The sequence below is a fragment of the Balaenoptera borealis genome (genome assembly GCF_965194805.1).
Source record: "Balaenoptera borealis genome assembly, chromosome: 13".
NCBI lineage: Eukaryota > Metazoa > Chordata > Mammalia > Artiodactyla > Balaenopteridae > Balaenoptera > Balaenoptera borealis.
The window spans coordinates 88,043,269-88,067,298 of NC_138870.1; the positions used below are offsets into that span (position 1 = coordinate 88,043,269).

Genomic DNA, 24,030 nt, shown 5'->3' on the forward strand with positions numbered 1-24,030 from the left:
AGTAAAAAATGCCAGGACTCAGTGATGAAACGTATGTGGGGAGGGGATAAAGGAGAGAAAAGTGTCAAGGATTACTCCAAGGTGGTAAATTGAGAGACAGTCCCTGGAACAGACCCTGTTTTGGAGGGATGTTCATGGGTTCAGTTTTAGATGTGTTGGGTTTGAGGAGCTTTGAAGACATCACCCAAGTGGAGAGTTAAGTAGGACGTTGGGTATGTGAATCTGGGGCTCAGACGATAAGCATGGCTGGGGAAGTAAATGTGCGAGTCACATACACATGAACAATCACTAAAGCCATAGACACAGGTAATATTCTTACAGTGGAATTAATGAATGAGAGAAGAGCCTTAAGGAATTCTAACACTTAGAAGCCAGGTAGAAGAGGAGGAACTAAAAAAGAGACAGAAAAGCTACAGCCAGAGAGATGGAAGATGAACCATGGGAGTATATACCAGTAAAACGGAGACCAGAATGTTTACAAGAGGAGGGCCAGGTCAAAAAATCCATTGATGTTAAGAAGTCAAGTCAGACAAGGACTGAAAATGTTCTTTGGATGACCTGTTCATCATCTTGCCTATTTTTATTGAAGTATTCATCATTTTCTTATTGATTTTAAGAGCATTTTTACCTATTAGAAATATTGCTATTAATCCTTTGCCTGTTGTGTGTATTACAAATATTCTTCCCAGTTATCTCTTGCCTTGTAGTTGTGTTTCTGATTTTCTCAGAGTTGATTTGTGTTGTTTTGTTTTACATACGGGAACTTCATGTGTTTATTTAGACAGATTTATCAATTATCTTCTCTTTCATGATTTACTCTTTTGCTTTCTTGCTTAGACTCATCCATATTTTCTTAGAGTTTTCTTTATATAGAATTTCACTTTCTTATATTTAACTCTAATCCTCCTGGAATTTATTTTGGTGCAATGTTTCAGGTAACTTAACTATTTTTACCAAATAGTGTATCATTATCACAGCACTACTTATTCCATAATCCATCTAATTTGAAAAGCTTCTATCATTTACTAATTTCTTATATCTGCACCTGAGTCTGTCTGAGCATTCTATTTTGTTCAACTGAGCTATTTTTGCTGCCAGTAGCATTTTTAAAATTATCATTATTGCTTCATAATATGTTTAAATAACTTGAAATTCAAATTGCCCTCATTATTTTAAACTCTTACTCTCGTATATTTTTTCTCCAAGAATTTTGAAATCATTTTGAAAATTTAGAAATGTTTTCATCCCATTGGGGTTTCAGTTAGAATTGTCTTACATCTATAAACCAATTGGGGAAGAACTGACAGCTTTATAACATTGAGGTGCCCCATCCTAGAATATGGTATGTCTCCCTACACACTGAAATCTTATTTTCTGTAATTCTGAAGCTTTTTTATAAGAATAAAGATTGTGCACATTTCTTATTAAATTTATTCTTACGTATTTCATATTTTCTGTGGCCATAGCAAATTGTGCCTTTTATTCTTTTAATTTTTCTGTAGAGCTATTTTGTCCCATTTACCCAAAATATTTAGAGATTCTGAAGGTATCAAGGGCAAAGATTCATACATTAATCATGAAAAGCTGGTGTTTTCCCATGTACTACAATCTTCTGACAAGATCCTGGAATGTAATGCATTTATCCTCTGCCCTAATAGGAAAGCCTGCCCCTTAAAAACAAGATGATTCTCCTCACCCCACCCCATCCACCACCTGGAGGGCAGCCAGCCAGACATCTGTCAAGATGGAGCTAGGCTGGGACTCATCCTTCTGCCACATCTTCTTCTCACCTTTGACACTGTCCAAAAATGCAACTGCAGCCAGAAATGTGTTTTCTTCACTTTGATGTGACCCAGGGCTCCAGCCAAAATCAAAAGTATCATGTCGAAGAGAACCTATAAAAACTGACGTGACCATAAAATTTGTCTTCTTGACTCAAAGACCTCTCTACTGGCCTATCAATCAGAGATGCAGCTTCCCCAGCCGGCGCTGCTGGGTAGGGTGGGTGGTGGGGCGGCGGGGGTGGGGGTTCAGGAAGCATCAAAGGAGAAGCGAGTCCCAAACTCAGAACTGCGCATCGTTCCATCAAGCCAAGAAATTAGGCGTCTTGTTCTTGTTGCAGCCACTAGAGGGAGCCAAACCACACAGTCGGGAGGGAGAACTGAGAACAGGGCATACAGAGCAACAGCCTGGTGGACCAGGAGAGATGTCAGACTGTCTTCCACCCGCAGTCAAACTAATGCCACTGGGCACTCTTAGAAAACTCTCACTTTTAAAGGAACCGACCAGAAGCAGGTAGGGGTCAAAAGTATAAGTAGCTTATTTACCTTTCAGAACGGAATGCAGATAAGGAAGAAGGAGCCTCAAGAAGAGAATTCTTAATCATCTCCCGCACGGGGAGGGAGGCTAGGCACGGTGGTTGGAAGGATGCTCTGAGGTCCCCATGAATCGGGGCTTTCTTGCTACTTAAGGGAAGTGTGCCTACCTGGAAAGCTCCTCTCCACCCAGCAGCAGGATCTGGCCTTTCCTTCCTCAGGTCACTTCTCCCCGCTGGTGGATCTGGGGAAAGGAATTTCTGTCCTACATCCACTCCCCAGCTGGGCCAGTCCTGCTTCTCAGGCGTGGCTGGCTCTACCTGTGCTCTTGGCCCTAAACTCCTGCTCCCACCAGGGCGCCTCGCCCCACCTGGGCTTGTGCTTCCAGAAGGCAGTGGCTTCCCGGGGCCGCTTGCTGTCCCCTCTGACCCACACTGCCCTGAATGTGGAACACGATGGCTTCTCCCTCCTGCCCCCAAACAGTTTGTAACAGACTTGCTAAAAATGTAGGGGCATCAGAGCAGAGTTTCAACATGGCACAGAGAAGAAAATCATTTAAAATGGAATATTAGACACTCAATGAAATGCATTTAATTGATATCCATCCTCAAGTTGGGAATTTCTAACTCCCTAGTCTCCTGGTTTCCCTCCTATCTCTGTAACCCCTCTTTCTCTTCTCCTCACTGCGTCCTTCTCCTCTGCTCACCCCTCGGAGTTTTGTCCTAGGCCCACCCCCCTTCTTCCTGTCCCTGGATGCCCTCATCCCCTCTCCTGGCTTCAATGCCCACAATATGCATGTTTCCCTGGCCCGGCTGTCTTTCTCTGAGCCCAGAGAATATCTCTTCCCAACATTCTTCCATCACTCCAAACTCAACACAGCTTCTGTCCCCTAAATCTGCTCCTTTGGGAGTGTTTCCTGTTTCGGCTGATGGCCAGTCGTTCCAGTCAGAACCATGGGAGTCATCTTTGACTCCTCCATCTCCTGTACCCACCTCATGATCAAGTCCTGTGGATTCTACTTCCCAACCTTCCCCTGTGTCTCCATTGCCTCCCCCTTGTCGGAGCCAACATTGCCTCTCACCTGGGTCATTACCGCTATCAGATGTCTGGCAAGCCATGCTTGTCCCTTTTTTATTTCATTCTTCACACTGCACGCAGAGCGAACTTTCAAAACCTGGCACCATCTTGCTTCAATCCCCGATGGCTTCCCACTGCTCTTCAGATCAGAGCCAGGTCCTTAGCTTGACCCTCCATACTTGGGTGCCTGCCTGCCTCTGCAGCCCCGGGACTCCCTTCATGCCCACCTCTCATGTGCCCATACTGGACTTGTTCAGCCCTTCACGCTCCCCACTCTTCCTCCCGACTCTGGGTGGCTGTTCCCTCCGCCCTTTGTCCAACTAGCTCTCACTCATCCTCCAAGTCTCAGACGAAATGTCACTGCTTCGGGGTGACGTCCACTGTCCCTGAGGCCAGGTCACACCTCCCCGCTCTAGGCTCTGTGCCTCCACTGTGTAGCACTCCCTTCAGGCTGAACTGCTCCACAGTGTCTATCTTTCACACGCCAGCAAAAGCTCCATTAAGGCAGGAACCACGTCTGTCGTATCCATCGCTGTATCCCTGGCATCTAGCATCATGCTTGGCATAACCTAGGCACTCAGCAGATACTGTTGAATTAAGTTGGAGAAGTGGCAGCATTTGCCCAGACCCTTCAATAAAGAGGGCAGCTCTCCTGAAATCGCAGACTATAAAACAGGATTTCTCGAAAACCTCTTTGAAAGAATATTCCAGCTGCACCCAGAAGGGCATATTGACTCCAGGTTGTGTGCAGCTACATAACCATGGCAGAAAAACAAATGTTTGAGGAGGCCCAGGCAGCCAATTAGACCTCCTGTAGTTGTTATACGGGATTCCTGCTATAATTAAACCTTGTTCTGATGAATCTAATGCATCTTCTGTTGCTTAGGTGATGATACTTGGCCTTGTGATTTGTACTTTTAGCAACCCCAAAAGGAAAAAAAAGGAACCTACACAGTCCTGGAGGGACTTCAAGGATCCCCCCCATCCCCCAGCCCTGCACACACACATGGCCATGGGCTGACTCTGCTAACCCCCTGGGAGGTAAGACCCAAAGGTGGACACAACTACCACACGCAGTGACGTAATGACAGCTTCGCTTCATGAAGATTGACCAGAGAGGGGAACTGAGGACCAGGTAGAGATGAGAGAATGGACATGAGAGGCTCTACGGAAGTAAGCTTTATGAAGATTGACCAGAGAGGGGAAATGAGGACCAGGTAGAGATGAGAGAATGGACATGAGAGGTTCTACAGAAGGAAGCTTTATGAAGATTGACCAGAGAGGGGAAATGAGGACCAGGTAGAGATGAGAGAATGGACATGAGAGGCTCTGTGGAAGTAAAATCTAAGGACTTGGCCTTGATCGAACATGAAGGGTGAGGAAGATGGAAGGTGTCAAAGGCAGTGATGGAGGCCAGGACTCCCTGCTGAGCAGGCCCTGGGGGCCGGGGTAACACAGGAGACTAACCAACAGCATCTTAGGTGACTGTACAGACAACATGCTTGCAGAATCACCAGAAGGGCCCTGTGGATGGCTCCAGCCTAGTTCAAAGGGACACATTCTGAACTAGGTCCATTTACATCTTGAAAATCCTCACACATTGAAATGTTAGGCTATTCCCTCCCACTTTCAACCCAGCCCCTGGCCCCTTCCATCACCATGACAACCATGTGATGACAAACTACTAATAGTATTATTGCTTGATCAACGTGTAGCATTATCAATTAGAAGCATTATCAGGAAGGACTTCTACCCCACCTTGGAGATCTGATCTTCCCCTGGCTAGCGTCCAGCTTCCAATGACACACAGAACTTCCCTACCTTGTCTCTCACCTCCTATCTCCTTCCCCCACCCTACATCCCTAAGCACTGACACATTTCCTTATGGACCCTGGCTTTATTCAACACGCTGGTATCCCTATGAGTATCACTTGGGTCCTTCCACATGGAGGATGAGTGGATCAGACAAATCCTAAAATTACATAAATCGTACATGGTCGTAAGAATAAAGGTAAAGCCTAGATGTCTCAGGACAAAAAGGGATGGAGGTATGGTATCACCCAAATCCATTCTCAACTATCTGAGACACCTTGGGCAACTTACCTCACTTCTCTAAGACTCAGTTCCCTTAATTTCAATAAAAATATTAATAGTATTAGAGAGGTCTTATGAGAATTAAAATAATACATATAAAGTACTTAACTTAGAGCCTGGCACATGACAAATGCTCAAAATCTGTTTATGATCACTAAATGATAAACCCCATATGGGGCATTTTTAGAGCAGGGATTCGTTTCTGAACTAGTTTTGAACTAGTTTGCCTAGTTCGTTGCTATGTCAGCACTGCCCAGTGAGTCCATGTCCCGGGGAAGGTGCACAGTTACTATCTGTTGAAAGAATGAATGAAGGTTACTACTGTTTAATAAGCAAGGAAATAAAGGATGGGGGGGCAAGGGGGGTACTATGGAGAGCAAAGAGCAGAAAATTAACCAAAGTGTTGTCCAAACCCAAGCCAATAGGCAGAAGGTCAAAGAAAAACTGTCCCAATGTGGATTGAGGCCATCCTTGAAAGTAATTGCATGTTCCCAGCACTGAGTGACAGAGGGAGTTAGTGGCACCCTCAGTAGAGGGAATATAGAATGAAGGGCAAGCTTGGGACGGGTGGATCTGAAATCATTTAGGTTTTGCATCAATTTAATTTGAAGTGGTTACTCAGGAAAGACGTTGATCAAGCAATAATACTATTAGTAGCTCTCGAGAAGTGGGGCATGGGCCCTGACACTCTGAAAGGAGGTCAAGGCTGCAAACACGGATCAAGAAGGAAGATGTCAGGGGTGTGGTTGAAGCCATGAGACAGGAGAGAGAAAGAACACTACTGACGCTTGAGAAGCAGCCACTGCAAGACGGCAAAGAGGAGCCGCTTCAAATTCAATGCTAACACGGCCTGTCTTCAGAAGTTGTTGGTTTAAGCGGTGGGAAGGAGGACTCCGAGGTCTGGTGGGTTGATCAGAATGATGTGTGGAAACAGAACAGTAACCCTGGGCCACTCTATATCCCAGCAGAATGGACTGCTGAGACATCGCCACTCACCGTACCTGAGAGCGTACGTCTCTTCCTCATCTTCTGGTACTGACGTGCTTTGATCGTGGCCACCGTGCGCAAACAGGCCTCGGCGGCGTCCTATCCAGCTTCTGACAACACACTCCAGCAGTGGATGACGTGCAGCCTCGTCCAGAAGCTCGGGCTTTGGGTCTTTGACAGAAAGTCTCTGATACTTGTAATGCATTAATGCAAGTCGCTGTAGAATTTCATGCCTTGAAGGCAGCTATTCTATTTACCACATCCCATTAGCCTCCTCATAAACTTCTGCACTATTATGACTTTAGTAGGTCACCAGATAAATACGAGCCTGTCACTCTTCAGCGGTCGAAGCCAATGCCCCTCCTCTGGCCAGGAGGCCCCTCCTCGGGTCAGGGTCCCTGAATCTGCCAGGCCGCGCCAGCCCCTCCCCCTTCCGAGCTTACCCAGGTCTGTGCCGTTGCCCCAGTGAAGCATCTACCACCATGGACGGCAGTTCTCTGGCTCCACACCTTCCCTACCAGATGGAAGGCACCTAAGGCTTGGGGCCATGGCTCATTCACTCCTGCAACCCCAGGGCCTGGAACAGCGTGGGAGACAGAGAGGGTCCGTGAGAGATGTTTGCTGAATGAATGCACAGGAGGACAAGAAAGAAGGGGAAGGGAGGGAAGGGAGAGGGGTGGAGGGGAAGAAAAGGAAAGAAGGAAGGGAAGGAGCTCGGAGGGTCTAGCAGGAGAACACGGCCACTCCTGTATCCTCGCTCAACTAGCCCTCCTCTCCCCCGAATGCCTCTTATCTTTGAGAGGAATCCAGTGGGAGTCGGGAAAGGAAAAGAGCGCTCTGCAGAGCCAGATGATCAAATGGAGCAAGCCCAGGGATCCATCGGCCATAGAAGTTGATGTCAAGTGATGGTCCGGTCCGAATGAATGAACCGGTGTCGAATGAACATATGAATGGACGTGTCTTGCTCAAGGGAGCCGCGGATACCTCAATGCAGCGCTTAGCAAAAGGAAAAGCAAAATCTGCCGAACACGATATAAAAACGAGACTTACCTAGGACTTGAGAGAAAGCTGCACAAATCCTCCCAGCAGCCGCTCATCTTCATGTGCCAAGGCAGCTCTTGATACACTCTCCAGAAAGCCGTTTGCCTTTGGAAGTATTTGACCAAGATTCGGTGGAAATGTGCTTTCTTGTGATTTGTTGGGTTCTGAAAGGTATATGGACCGCTCTCTCTGGCGGGAGTGATTACACCTATTTAAAAATCAGTTACAGTTACTTTGCTATACAGCAGAAATTAACACAACATTGTAAATCAACTACACTCCAATAAAAATTTTTTTAATTAAAAAAATTTTTTTAATAAAATAAAAATCAGTTACAGTAGAACACATCTGACTTTTTAGCCTATGAAGACACTATAGCAAACAGATAACAGCTCAGTGGCCATAATTAGAGACAACAAAAGTCAAGGTAGCTGGAAAAAAAAACTGAAATAATAAAAATGTATCCTCTTATAAGGCAGTCAGAATTCATCAAAGAATTAGTTACAGCTATGATCACTGACCTAGATTCTGAGAAACTTTGCGAGCATGTTGACTTTTCATGTTGTCTGCCCCCTCCCCCAAAGAAATATTTGTAACCTACCTTTCAGTTTTAAATATACACCATGGTTACTGCTTAAATAAGCACTTTGAAATATTTGAGGGCATGCATCTTGGAGAAGTTAATCTGCTGCCTGCATCTCATATAGGGCAAGGGGTAGCCGAGCAAAAATTGAAAGCAAATTGGATTTTGGAGCCAAGATTACTATACTGCATTCCCAAAGAGAAATGGTTCCAGGAGATCATAATACCCAGAACCAAGCTTCTCTAATAAAACAAAAGGGTTTTGTTTAATTCAGTCTTGGTGACATATATTCTTGAAAACTGAAATAGAAGTATTTTTAAGTTCCTGCTTGACACTTGTTCTTGCAAGACAAACGGGATGCACAGCTGGATGACACGCCAAGCCCAGCTCTTCAGAAGAAATGTAACAAAAAGGGAGCCCATTGTTCAAATTACCATTCTGCATTTCCGCTGAAATGAATTTTAGGCCATCTACTCACCTGGAGAGGCGCCATGCTAGCTGGTCTAAAATGTGCAGATTTGCCCAGATGGCATGTGTGGTGCTTAAAAGACAACTCCCCTCCCCCAATGGGTGTGGCAAAGGCATTTTGTGGGTAGTAAATTGGTAAAGTGGGTGGGGAATGAGAGAAAAAGAGAACTGGGACAAATATTACCCTGACTCCAAGATTTGGAGTGTTAAACACAATGCTTAAAGTATACAAAGACATTTTCGTATCAAACACTGCATTTAATGTTATCTTTTTACAACATAACCTCTTGAGGAGGATATGGAAACCCCTGTGCTGGTTAATTTCACATTTTCACTGACTGGGCTAAGGGGGGCCCAGAGAGCTGGCAAAACTTTACCTCTGGGTGTGTCTGTGACGGTGTTTCTGGAAGAGATAAGCACTTAAATTGGTAGACTGAATAAAAAAGATTGCCAGCCCTCACCAAAGCAAGTGGGATGAGGGCCTGAATAGAAAAAAAAGCAGAGGACAGGAGAATTTACTCTCTGCTTGAGCTGGAAGAACATTTATCTGCTTCTGCATTCAGACATCAGCACTCCTGGTTCTCGGACCTTCATTCTCGGACTGGGACTTATACCACTGGCTCCCCTGGTTCTCAGGCCTTTGGACTTGGACTATAGCTGTATACACCGTGGGCTTTGCTGGGCCTCCAGCTTGCAGGCAGCAGATCATAGGACTCCTCAGCCTCCATAACTGCATGAGCCAAACCCTCATAATAAATCTCTTTCTATAAATCTGTGTCTCTATATATTGTCAACAACAAACTGGCACTTGCCTTTAGCACTTGCCATCTACCTCTACAAGGATTCAATCATGTGCCGCTGCAGCTGCTGATTTTCAACACCCCCTGAAAGGAGTTCAGGGTGCAGATCAGGAATGAGGTCCTCTGTGCTCTGGAGAAAACTGGCGGAACAGGTCTTCAGATAGTCAGATATTTTCAGGAGATTTTATGAGCCCAATTCTTGCATCTCCTTGTATCTAGAAAAGCACTAAAATCCTTCTTGGTGACGTCTGCTCCTCGTGACTAGCAGTAACCTTCACGAGACTAGCGGAAACCTTCTGCAAAAAATGTGTGCTTGATTGCATGTACTCCCCCTTCACCAAAATCACATATATACTGACCTGCCCCCCACCTCTTCAGAGCAGTTTCTCAGAGCTATCTGAAATGCTGTCTCCTGGGCTATAGTCCTCATTTTGCCCCAAATAAAACCTAACTTGCAACTCTCACGTTGTGCAGTTTTTTTAAGTCGACAGTTTTATGGCGACCACGAAAGGACCCAGAGTGGACTTCTCTCCTTTGCCTGAACTCTGCAAGGGACCAGAGCCTTGGTACCAGCAGAGGCCCCTTGCACCCATCCACCTCCTCGGAGAGTCCAGACGAATTTGGGTGAGTCTCTCCTGGTTCTCGGATCTCCCGTATTGGTTGATGATCCGGAGTTGTAGTTGGCAGTGTATAGCAGGTACCTGCCCCTCCCAGTTGAAAGATACTGGCAGGGAGGGCGGGGGGCTAGTTGAAAGATTCCAGGGAATACCCACCCAGGTGAAAGATACTGGGTGGGGGGGGGGGCACTGGTTGAAAGATGCCAGGGTTTGCCAGTTGTAGGAGACTGAGTGGTCTGTGCTGAGTGGTTAGGTAAGAGGCTGATTTGATGCTTTTCCTCAAATTGGCCGGCTTAATAGAATTTGTCAGGATAAAAGTGAAGATATTACATGAGAGCTTTGCTCTGAAGAAAAGGGACAAGGTTCCTCCCGGCCGGTTACTGCTTTCTCAGGCGACTGAGAAATTTACGGGAGTGATGGACGCAGAGTCCTCATACCGTGCAGTGGTCCCATAGGGAAGGCCACTCATTAATTAAAACACTTGCTCGTGGGGGGGTGGGTTGCAGGATAAGAATTGGCCATTCAGGCCATCATCAAAAAATCTACCAACAATAAATGCTGGAGAGGGTGTGGAGAAAAGGGAACCCTCTTGCACTGTTGGTGGGAATGTAAACTGATACAGCCACTATGGAGAACAGTATGGAGGTTCCTTAAAAAACTAAAAATAGAACTACCATATGACCCAGCAATCTGACTACTGGGCATATACTCTGAGAAAACCATAATTCAAAAAGTGTCATGTACCACAAGGTTCACTGCAGCTCTACTTACAATAGCCAGGACATGGAAGCAACCTAAGTGTCCATCGACAGATGAATGGATAAAGAAGATGTGGCACATATATACAATGGAATGTTACTCAGCCATAAAAAGAAACAAAATTGAGTTATTTGTAGTGAGGTGGATGGACATAGAGGCTGTCATACAGAGTGAAGTAAGTCAGAAAGAGAAAAGCAAATACCGTATACTAACACATATATATGGAATCTAAAAAAAAAAAAACTGGTTCTGAAGAACCTAGGGGCAGGGCAGGAATAAAGACACAGACGTAGAGGATGGATTTAAGGACACGGGGAGGGGGAAGGGTAAGCTGGGACAAAGTGAGAGAGTGGCATGGACATATATACATTACCAAATGTAAAACAGATAGCTAGTGGGAAGCAGCCGCATAGCACAGGGAGATCAGCTCGGTGCTTTGTGACCACCTAGAGGGGTGGGATAGGGAGGGTGGGAGGGAGACGCAAGAGGGAGGAGATATGGGGATATATGTATATGTATAGCTGACTCACTTTGTTATAAAGCAGAAACTAACACACCATTGTAAAGCAACTATACTCCAATAAAGATGTTAAAAAAAAAAAAAATTGGCCATTCAGCGATCTGAGCACCCACGGTGGTCTTAGGCTATAGAAGGGAGAAACCGAGACACGAAAGAGGGCTGAAACGACTCTAGGGTGGTGCCTAGAGGAGTTAAGCTCACAAGCAGCACACCGGCCACCACACACCTTCATTAGTAAATTTTATCCCTGACAAATTCAACTTTAAAATGGGAAATAGAACTTCTCAAACACAGAAACAAGGAGCGTCAGAAAGCCAGGCTCTAACACCTCAGCCAGGTTTATATTTGCAAGTACCTACTTAATCGGAGAAATTATACTAAAGGAGATCTCAATCTAAAATGGCCAAATAGGGCTTCCCTGGTGGCGCAGTGGTTAAGAATCCGCCTGCCAATGCAGGGGACACGGGTTCAATCCCTGGTCCGTGAAGATCCCACGTGCTGCGGAGCAACTAAGCCCGTGTGACACAACTACTGAGCCTGCGCTCTAGAGCCCGCGAGCCACAACTACTGAAGCCCGTGCTCTGCAACAAGAGAAGCCACCACAATGAGAAGCCAGCTCACCGCAACTAGAGAAAGCCTATGCACAATCGAAGACCCAACGCAGACAAAAATAAAATAAATCAAATAAATAAATTTATTAAATAAATAAAATATAATGGCCAAATTGGGGTTCTGCTGATATTCCAAAATTGCTATTTTTGTGCGCACCATTAGAAAAAGCCGCCCGTAAGATCAAACAGACTGAATGGAATGCTTACTTTGATTGGTATCTAGAAGCTTCTAAACTATAAAAGTCTGCTAGCACTCTGTCTCTGACTCTTCCTCTCGCTCTGCTCCTCGCACGTGTCCTCCTCTATCAGAACTGCCTGGCCCAGATGCTATGTCTTTTTCTCTTCCAACTCTTCTGCCTCCTGCTGCTCCCTCTTCCCCAGTAAAAGAAAAAAAAAAAAAAATCAGAAGTGGTTATAGCTCCCTTTTAAGGAGAAACCTATTACAGGGAGAGGTGAACTGTTCTTGGTGTTTACGTATATACACACCCTGGACCCAAGCAGAACTTAGAGCCTTGGCTAAGGAATTTCCCGATCCAAGTCAGGATCCATTGGGATTTGCTAAGGAATTTGAATTAACTATCAGGACCTATGAGCCCGGGTTTTCAGGCCTGTATCAATTAATACAGCTATTAGTTTCTGAAAGCAAAGCAAGGGAATGGATAGAGAAGGCAGGATGGAAATGCCCCTTAATGGATTTTGAATCACATAGTCCAGAGGCTCGCACTGAATGCAAGGAATTAGCTCAGAAGTTACTCGAACTTATCCCAGAGCTTCTTCCAAAAACCATAGACTGGACAGAGATTCAATAGTGCAAGCAGAGATCGGATGAATAAATTCTGGACTATTATGAAAGGTTTGAAAGAAAAAAAAACTTTTAAGCAATATTCTGGCTTGACACCTAAATCATTCTCTAACCACCAAAATGATCCTTTGCTTAACTCTGCCTTTTTAGAAGGCTTAGATGAGGATTTGGCTACTCTAGTGGAAAGACACAATCTAGGGTGGTCTGCATTACATACAAACACCCTTGTTATACTGGCTGATCAACTTTTCAAGACCATAAAAAAAGAAAGAAAGAAAAGGGGTTATCTACGAAAATTATGAACCTTCAACTGTGCCAATTAAGTACACAATGCCAGTCGAAGATTAACGACACCTGTTTAGTTTCCAACCAGTAGAGGAAGCTAGCTTGAAGAATACATATGTATATATCCTCAGAATTCTGACCCTGAGGGAACAAGTCCTACTAGGAGAACCTGATTTTCTCTCCCTGTGCCTTGAGACCAGAGCTCTCAGGACCACTTATCTTATCTAGATCATCTCTAATTCCTGAGACTGAGAAAGAAAAAAAAAAATAGGAACCGAAAAAAATTCCTTATTCCAACTGTTACTTACAACTAGTGAGTTTTATATTGTGATATCTGATTCATGACTAAGTTTAGAAAATCAAGCTATGAGATCTCTCATTGTGTCTGTCTGGATATACGTATGTCTCAGTTCGTGTCTTTGTCTTTGGATAATATTACTGAGGTTAATTTGTAAATGAGCTCTATTTAATTGGCTTAAAGAAAAGTAAGCACTTACAAATCAAACAATTCTAAATACAAAAGAAATTAAGCTAAATGAATTTCAGGTTCATGTGAACTGGGAAATAGTATGAAATTAATACCTGGTATTAACGTTTGTTTGTTGATCTAATTAATATAGACATGTCTTTAGAGTCATCAACATTAAGTATAATACTTTTATTATACCTAGGTTTAATATAAGCTAAATAAAATCTTGTTATATCTGTTACAAATTTGTCAGCAAGGAAAGTAACTTGATGTGAAGAAACTTTTAAGGAAAGAAAATGTAAATGAGATAAGAGCTTTTAGATAAACTCTATCAAGAATAATAATGCTTTAGGAACGCCTATCTAAAATAGTCTCTCCAGATTCTGGTAACTTGAAATCCTAGAGTTGTGCTAAATTAAGTTAAGTGATGGAAGCTTATTGAATAGCTAGGTCATTCCCAAATCAAATAAGATACTGAAACATTAATTACTGAACACTGGCTTCCTTTTACAGAGAAACAAAAGGTATTTTGGACTATTAATGCATATATTTGGTGCCATGTTCTCTAAAGAAAGCAAAAGTTTTTACAAAATATCACTGTTATTTATGTTCACCAATCTACAGGATGCTGATGTAAAGGACAGTTCATAATTGCTTACTTCTTAGTTTTCACAAGAAATCAAGGTTTTAAGAGCTGAGGATTCTAATTTAAACATGTAATTAAAGCTAATAGAAATAATAAAGGAAACATTTCAGTACACAGTAGGAAAGTAGGATGTGTGTTTTCAGTAAAGAAGGTATGAAGAATGGAATTACATTTTATTAAGGGAAAAGTAAGTAGGTCTGACTTACAGGTGGCTGTTCCTGAATGGGAAAATAAAGTGATGGATACAGAAAGTGAGGAAAAGTTTGTGGAAAGTGGACCCCGAGAAAAGAGTTTTGTGCATGGTCAGGATTGACTAAGGTTAAAATAAATTTAATTGAGTAAATGAATTGTAAAAGTAAGCTGGTGCAAAACTTGGATTTGGCTTTTCTCTCTGTTAAGAGGACAAGTTTTCTTAAGATGTTGAACTGCCTTTGATAACAGATTTTAAGTTCTTTACCTTTTAAGTGATCTGTTGTGTATTTGTCTTTGAAATCTTTTCTTGTTCCTTTGGCTAAGTGAATAACTGTTGTTTCACAGTGACCTATGATCCTACCTGAGTGTTCTAAACCCTTTTGATATTTTTTTTTGAAAAAAACTTCCTAAACCAAATTCTAATGAAGTCCTCTTGACCTCTAGCTAAATTTGGGATGCTTCAAAGGGCCCCTGAAACATCCCAAAGAGAGATATTAAACTAATTAGGTCCATTTGGTATGTTAAATTACATGGGAAGTATTGTCAAATGAGTAATAAATCTTCTTAGGTTATATTGTATGGTAAATGTTATTAATATAGATATCCTAGAAATTATATGGAGTTCCTAAAATTCTGATATGCCCTGGTAAAATGTTATCGGTCATAATTCTACTTATTATCTTAAAGTGTTGTATGTGACAGCAGTAACCAAGTTTCTTCGTCAATCGCATTGTAATCAGATTTTAAACATGCTTTCTTAAGTCTTTTGTCATTATAGACAGTTATGGTTTTATTCTGATGCCTTTGCAAAAATGCTTCCTCTTCAAGAAGATTTATAAAAAGGACTTTTGGATAAATACAAGTTTCTGACTTTCAGACCATAATGCTGAACTGGGTAAGAAATTAAAGAATCCTAATGAGAAACCTGATGGCTTCATAAACTGTTAACAAAAAGAGTTAGTTACATAAGACTGAGTGAACTGGTGAATATGGTTATAATTTATCTGGTTTCTATCCGAAAAATTACTGGTTTAAATCTGTGTTTTCCAGGTATAAGAAAACCTTTCCCTCAAACTAATTATGACTTCCAGTAGTTTGGTAAATTATACCTTTGTAAACAGAATTGAAACATTTATCTTTTTTCTCTATCTGCTCCCTCCAGAGATTGTAAACCCTTAGGTTCCCGGAAGCTTTATCAGATAAATTAGGAAGGCGACTCACTAACAGGTACAGAAAACTCAGGTATTTCAGGAACCTTAAAAAGGGAGTAATTCACCAAGATCTGTCAGGCAAAATCCGTGATAAGTCCTTGGCGTGACTTTTCTAGCCCTGAGAGGTCTTCTAAAAGTTCAGTCTGAGACTCCTTGTAAAAGTTTCAGCAAAGCAAAAAGCATATATGACCAATTATAGTTATATAAATTATCAAGCCAAGTTTTTGAGACTAGACTTATCTTGCAAACAAATTAGTCTTAATTTGGTTATACTTGGTAGAAATGAGGGTAATTTTAGAAAGAGAAAGACGTTTCGGTGAATGTTAAATCCCAGTCTTGTTAATGGAGGTCTGTATTTACTAAGACTCACTTCCTGGACAGTTCCTTGCTGTTACATTATATTAATGTAAAGTTTAATTGAATTATTAAAAGGGCACTCTAAGTTTGTTTCTGAAGCTTATCTCAGTAATCTATCTTTGGACGAAGATCAGATGCCCCACAACCTGCAACCAGGGGATTATGCATACTGGAAAAGACATAATTTAAAATACGATCTCCAACCTGGATAGAAGGACCCTTATCAGGTACTCTTAACTAGCTCATACACAGCAAAACTGAAGGGAATTGACTCTTAGATTAATTTCCAATTACAAAGGGTCCTGGCACCAGACTGGTCTATAGAGAGGACTGCTGACCTCAAACTCACCTTAAAACGATGCTCAACAGAGGAAACTACACTCATACCAGGACGAGAAGAAGACATCAGAAGCAGACAGCTGACCCAAGATGCTGGACCTGATTCGTATGATCATTTATAATGTTTTCTTGACTTCTTCGACCTTTGCATATAAATCACGTTTTTCTATCATGGACACGATCCTATGCTAGTTTTAAAAATCAATCCAATTGTTGGGTTTGTGGCCAATTACCTGTGTCTAGTACTTCTGGATTACTTTGGTGGATTTCTCCACTCTAAGGCTCTAATTGGATGGCCCTTAGGACTTTTTTATTTTATTTTATTTATTTACTTATTTTGGCTGCATTGGGTCTTAGTTGCGGCACGTGGGATCTTCGTTACGGCGTGCAGGCTTCTCTCTAGTTGTGGTGTGTGTGTTTTTTCTCTCTCTAGTTGTGGTGCACGGGCTCCAGGGCTTGTAGGCTCTGTAGTTGTGGCATGCGGGCTCTCTAGTTGAGGCACGCAGGCTTAGTTGCCCTGCGGTAGGTGGGATCTTAGTTCCCCGACCAGGGATCGAATCCCTGCCCCTCTGCATTGGAAGGCGGATTCTTTACCACTGGACCACCAGGGAAGTCCCAGGACATTTATTTTACTTTATTTTATTTATTTATTTTTGGCTGTGTTGGGTCTTCGTTGCTGCACGCGGGCTTTCTCTAGCTGTGGTGAGCGGGGGCTACTCTTCGTTGCAGTGCGCGTGCTTCTCATTGCGGTGGCTTCTCTTGTTGCAGAGCATGGGCTCTAGGCATGTGGGCTCAGTAGTTGTGGCTCACAGGCTTAGTTGCTCTGCGGCATGTGGGATCTTCCCGGACCAGGGATTGAACCCGTGTCCCCCGCACTGGCAGGCGGATTCTTAACCACTGGACCACCAGAGAAGTCCCAGGACATTTATTTTAGAAGAAAGAAAGTTCAGTCCTGTTCAGGCTACTCTTGATATTGCTAGATGGGATCCCCTCACCTACCCAATTAATAATACCTGTTCTGACCCTGGCCATAAAAATGAATTTTCCCCTAAAGTTACTCAAACTCAAGCAGAGCAACAAGCAAAATTTCAGCCAACGAATAAAACCACCCACAATTATGGGATGGATTTATGTGGTTAACACCCGGCTATGGTCATTTAAGTTCTAAGGCCCCCCCTTTATCTTGGGAACAATTAAATTATACTAAGGATAACCAGGCTAGTAACACTAGGAAATTGGGCTGGGAGCCTTATGGACAGTGCCAATATATCATTTCCCTGAAAGATAAGGATTGGTACAGAATAGACTAAGTCAGGTGACCTGAGGATATACTGGGCTGCGCCTAATGGAAGTTCTTGGCTTAATTCTTACTTATGACTTTAATAATACTGCTAGCTATATTATTTGTATTTTGCCTGTTTTACAAGATTGTTGTTTCTTACATTACCAAATGTGTGACTGAGCCTCCAATATATATAGTTTTATATGAGATCAATGATTGTAATAGTGTAACTCTAGAAATCGGAAGATACAACAAGAGGGAATTTTCCTGCACCATAACAGATTAGTAAGACAGGTGGTCCAGAGTCCTTATTTACTGTTAAAAGACCTAGTCCAGTCATAGCACATTTAGTGGCCTATTAGAGAAATCTTTGCCAGACCTAGGAATGAACCTTCCTAGCACAGTGGGACGAAATGGTCATGAAATGCCTCTCAAAGCGTGGTCGAATTTATGACCATGATGGGGCCCTGTCTACTACAAATTGGCACTTGCCACTGGCACTTGCCATCTACCTCTACAAGAATTAAATCATAAACTGCTTCAGCTGCTGACTTCCAACACCCCCTGAAAGGAGTTCAGGGTGGAGAGCAGAAATGAGGCACTCAGTGCTCTAGGAAAAATTGGCAGAACAGGTCTTCAGATAGTCAGATATTTTCAGGAGCCAATTTTATGAGCCCAATTCTTGTATCTCCTCATATCTAGAAAAGCACTAAAATCCTTCACGGTGATGTCTGGTCCTCATGACTAGCAGTAACCTTCATGAGACTAGCAGCAATCTCCTGAAAAAAATATGTGCTTGATTACATGTACTCCCCCCTCACCAAAATCACATATATACTGACCTTCCCCCCTACCTCTTCAGAGCAGTTTCTCAGAGCTATCTGAATGCTGTCTCCTGGGCTATAGTCCTCATTTTGCCCCAAATAAAACCTAACTCACAACTCTCATGTTGTGCAGTTTTTTTAAGTCGACAGTTATCACCTACATTGTCACAACTCCATCTGTGTCAGCTACAGTTACAAATTGGCAGGCTTGCCAGTTATGACACTTAGCATTTCTGCTGAACAGTCTTTATTAAGATTTCCAACATCAGATTTGCACGTATGGGTGTGAGAGGGTTTTCTGTAGGATTGCTGTCCTGCCACACATTCACACACACGTGAGCCAGCCACTCATTACTCACCTGACTCTCAGATTTTTTCCACTGTAGCTGGATTTCCCACTGGATGAACCAACTCTAAAGAGATCCTTAAGACCATGGAGAGAAATGACAGCAAGGTCTACCATTCAAAATTGATTTCCTATGCTGGGATTGGGGAATGAGCCCCAAATACCCGCGATCTTTCAGCAGAGGCAGCTGTTCAGACCCAGCTGCACAAGCTTCCTGCGAGGTTTAACCAAGCTCTTCCCGTACCTGTGGCTGAGCTCCCTGGGCCTGAGTGGGTCTCAGTGGGCAGCACTGGGAGGAAGAAAGTCACCTGGAAAAGGAGCAGTCCCTGGAGGGGAGGACGGGGCTTTCCTGCACAATCCTGGAGGCGTGAGGATAGCCAAGGGCACAGCCGTGGGTGGTTCTCCCTGAAGGATTCTTCCCTGGGCACAGAGACCTTGTTTCCACCTCCTTGCAGGTGGAGGAGGGCACAGTAAACTTGAAGTTAACTTTCTTTGCAGAAATGCAAACTCTAGAGCAAAACAGTGGGACAGGATGATATGCTGCAGCACCAAACCACGTGTCTTTCATTCCCAGCATCTTCTGCTTCTCTCTCCGCAGCCCTACCTCCCCATCACTGCTGCATTCTAATTCACTTAGAAGAAGGTTGTTACAGCAGAAATGAAGAGAGAAAAACTCACGTTTCAAGAGACTTCTGAAGCTCAACGTAGAGCCAATGGCTCATGAGAACAAGCTTGGGCTCTCGAAAGCCTGATTGTTGAATATCAAAAGACAGATTCCTGGCCAACTCCTGGAATAATTTTTTTTTTAACCACAAACAACAGACTCAGACAATTACAGGAAGATCTAAAGATTTTTTTTTCCCACACAGGAAAAGAGATTTTGCTGAACTCAGAAAGGTGTTAAAAAAGAGACAGAGACACAGAGAGAGAGAGAGAGAAAGCAATGAAGTTGCTTAAGTGGGTTTCTGAGAAGGGGCCTGTGCCCTCCCCTGAACCCAAGGTAGCTTGCAGAAGGGAGAGATTGGCTTCTGGATGCTTCTGAGACCCAATAGTAGGGAGGACCTGAGCTCTGCTTCCCATCGGAAGCCTGGAAGGCAGCAGCTTTGCAGATTTCCCAATGCCACCAGGAAGAACCAGAGAGGAGAAATGGCTGTGGGGACAATGGGGGAGACCTATAGGGCCTGGGCCTCCAACTGGTGCAGTGAGTGGTGACATTCTCTGTTGGGAATGTTGAGTACCTACAAGACTGTAGGCTCAAGAAGAGTGCAGAAGGGAGCTGAGGGGTGCACGTGAGGATGAGGGAACATGGCAGCAGATGGCAGCACAGATGGAATAACCCAAGAACAGATGGGACCACAGGAATCCCCGAGGATGCCAAAAACGGGGGCACGTCGGTGTCTGTGGACCATGTGGAGCCACGACCACCTTGGTGGAAGATGACAGGAACAGATGACAACCAAGGACACCCAGCACCAAGGCCCTCAGATCTAAGCACAACCCAACAGGGACACAGCAAGGTCACAAAGCCTCACTTGACTGAAAAAGATCCTGAATTGACTGAAAACAAAGTAAACTGATGAGATTAACCTGAATTAACCTAGTTTCTGCCATCAGTGGGACTGTAGGCTCAAAAGAGAGATTAAATTGAAGTACAGAAATAATAAAGGCTCATTCCTTAGACCCCTGAGAAATGTGACTGAAATTTGTACTTAATACATTTCTGCTTACAATCAATACACACAGCTCCCTAGATAGGGCTGCCAGATTTAGCAAATAAAAATATAGAGCCTCCAGCTAAATCCAAATTTCAGGTAAACAATAAATCAATTTTTGGCATAAGCATATCCCATTGAATATTGGGCATATACTTATACTCAAGATTATTTGTTACTTATCTGTAATTCAAACAATTTTTAGTATAAGTATTTCCCATGCAATATCTGGGATTCACTTATACTAAAAGGTTATTGGTTGTTTATCTGAAATTCAGATTTAACTGGGCAGCCTGTACTTTCTCTGATAATCCTCTCCCTAGACCCTCCTCCCCAGGTGGAGTCTTTCTCCCTGTGGAATCGTACCAGGTTGTTAATACTGGCTAATACCTACCTTCTCCTGAAGCCGCAGCGTCTGAATTTGCCTTTTTTTGTTTCAAAGTCCAACTATAGTCTTCAGTCCAGTGTTTCAGAATCAATTCCCAGAGCTCCTGAATGGGGACCACCCCCAAGTACTCCTTCAGACACCGAAACTCATTTCGGTAGATTCTGCATTCTTTCAGTTCATTTGCCAGCACTGTGAGTTTTAAAGGACTCAGGTTTGGTTTTTTCCTCAAGCTGTGTTTGCTCTGTCAGAAGGGGTCTTCGCTGGGAAGGGGGAGATACTGTCTAAAGATATGTAGTTTCACTTCTTCATCTTCTGTGCTGATGAGCTCCACCGTCCTCGCGTCTGGGCAGGCACACAGCGACTTGTAGGACAGGCTGGAGGAGACAGTGCTCATGATAAACCTGCAATGACGAGACAGCGAGCCTGGCAGCCAGGAAAGGTCTTTTGCCTGATGGAAAGAGTCAAAGACAGTTGAAAATGTCACGACTTTAAAACTACTTTGCTGATGGTTTTTAAACTTAGAGTAGGTGGTGGAGAAAAAGGACCCTCCTACGCTGTTGGTGGGAATGTAAATTAGTGCAGCCACTATGGAGAACAGTATGGAGGTTCCTTTAAAAACTAAAAATAGAGCTGCCATATGATCCAGCAATCCACTCCTGGGCATATATCTGGGGAAAACCATAATTCAAAAAGATACATGCACCCCAATGTTCACAGCAGCACTATTTACAACAGCCAAGACATGGACGCAACCTAAGTGCACATCAACAGATGAATGGATAAAGAAGACGTGGTACACATATACAATGGTATATTACTCAGCCATAAAAAAGAATGAAATAATGCTATTTGCAGCAACATGGATGGACCTATCATACTAAGTGAAGTAAGTCAGAGAAAGACAAACATCACATGATATCACTTATATGTGGAATCTAAAAAAATGATACAAAGGAACTTATTTACAAAACAGAAATAGACTCACAGACATAGAAAACAAACTTATGGTTACCAAAGGGGAAATGGGGGGAGGGATAAATTAGGAGTTTGGGATTAACAGATATATATTCCTATATATAAGATAGATAACCAACAAGGACCTACTGTATAGCACAGGGAACTATACTTAATATCTTGTAATAACCTATAATGGAAGAGAATGTAAAAAGGAATACATATATATATATACACACACACATATAGATATATGTATAACTGAATCAGTTTGCTGTACACCTGAAACTAACACATTGTAAATCAACTATATTTCAATTTTAAAAAAATTTTTTAAATAAACTTAGAGTAGGTGGCATATAGGGTAAGTGTTAGGGTTACAATTATTAACAGTACCTTGGATAGCAAGCAGTATGGTGGTAAGACAACACCAATTCACACTCCATAGAACCATACTGACTGACCTATCACCTATCTATTACGAATTTGATAGTACAAATGCGGACTCTAAAAAGAAGCTCCTACAAGCAAGTACTTTAACAAAATCACAGAGTTCTGAAGAACGACCTACAGTGATGAACAGAGTAAAACCAAGAAAGTTCAAATTGAACTATTCAATTGAAAAAGAAGACACTTTTATGCTGAAGAATTGTTGCTTTGGGCAGCAATACTATCATAAGTTAAATGGTTTTATTTTGGAATAAAAGAAACACCAAATAAGATCTTTCCAGATTCCTTTAACAGGCTTTCCCACCCCTCTTTGCCTAATAATAGCAACTATCATATCCTGACTACTTACTCTGAGCCAGGCACTGTGTTGAATGTGTCATCAGGTACCAACTGCATTAGGTACGTTTTTACATTTTCTGTATCTTATGTTATTTTGATATCTCTTGGGGGGGGGGCTTACAGATCCAGGGAGAGATTGCTCCTCCCAAGGCCAGCCAATTCCTGGGAGTGGTGGACAGCTTGTTTGGAACATGCCTTCTATGTGCAGACCAGCCAACCCACAGCTATGCTCCGACCCACCTTATCTAACTCTCGCTCATCAAGCCAATATTTCCCCTGCCCTAAATCATCCCCTGGCCAGATACCAGACAACTAGGGAAAGCCCCTAAGCCCCAAAGCCCACTGGGATTATCCAAACTAGCCAATCCTAGACTGTTTCTCTGCCCTACCTTGCCTTTCCCATGAAAACCCAAAAAAAGGCTTTGGCCTCAGCTTTCCCCCAGCTCCTGTCTTCTGCCTCCTGACCACCCTGATACTTCCCCCGGGGCCCTGCGAGGCGAGGCATGTCTCCTCTCCGGAAGTGTAAATAATACATTCTTTTTTCAACACCATTGGTTTGTTTTTCCATGCCATCACTCAGTCATCCCTCTATAACTTAAATCCCGGGTATAATTTTAATTCATTAACTCATTCAGTCCTCCTAACAACCCTCTAGAAAGGCAGAGGAGGAAACTGAAGCACAAAGGGCCTAAATGTCTCATCTAATTCATTCTGATGGGAAGCGGCAGAGCTGGGATTCAAACCAAGGGTCCTCACCACTGCACTGATGGCTCGGGGAACTGCCTGGACAGTCCCTCCTCCTCCTGCAGAGCTCCGCCTGTGGCCCCTCTTCCAGGAAGCCTTCTCCAAAGGTCAAGTGCCTTCATTAGAGGCCCTCACGCTACTACATACTGATCCCTGGCAGCACACGTCACAATTGTAATTTTATACTTACTTGTGTGATGATAATATTAGTATCTGCCATTCCCTGCGAGAATGAAAGCTCCATTTCTTTGCAGGGACCATGTCTGTCTGCTTACGGTGCTTTTCCCATACTAAATGGTCAATAATTACTGGTTGGATGTATGGTGGTCGCCACGTATTGAATTAAAAAACAGATTACAACATAATATGGTGTGTAATTTCATTTACATGAAGATATCCACAGGAAAAAGAAGGCTTAACAGTGGTGAGGCTGTGAGTATATTTAATTTTCTATTTTCTTCTTCTTTACCGTATTTCCTATGAGAAACATACATGACTTACATAATTTATAATTATGCATGTAGAAGTTTTAGAGAAAATGCTTCACAAAGTAATGACTGATGGTAAGAAGCATTAGAGGTTCCGTTGATCCAATATTACTTCAAACAGAAGAAAAACTAAAGATAGCAACCCATCAATGGGATTTGGTATGTGCAAAATCAGTGTAAACAAGGCAGATCAAAATATACAACCTAAAGAACATAGTAGGGGCCCAATAAATGTCTGATCAAAGTATAAAACAGAGGGGCAGAACCGTGCAGGAGTAAAGGCCACAGTTTCTAGAACAAGGCTGCCCACGCCTGAATTCCAAGTCCACC

The 24,030-nt window shown here is 43.0% G+C and overlaps 1 pseudogene across 1 annotated transcript in view; it reads right to left on the reverse strand.

Annotated features, from left to right (window-relative positions):
* The window catches only part of LOC309608729 (putative tetratricopeptide repeat protein 41), an 89,642-nt pseudogene that overhangs the window by 38,960 nt on the left and 26,652 nt on the right, over positions 1-24,030 (reverse strand). Inside the window, exons 4-7 of the transcript XR_014249721.1 lie at positions 20,732-21,173; positions 18,934-19,134; positions 7,524-7,722; positions 6,488-6,666 (exon numbers count right to left, since the gene is read on the reverse strand). The product of XR_014249721.1 is annotated as a putative tetratricopeptide repeat protein 41 (transcript). The remainder of the gene's footprint in view (positions 1-6,487; positions 6,667-7,523; positions 7,723-18,933; positions 19,135-20,731; positions 21,174-24,030) is intronic.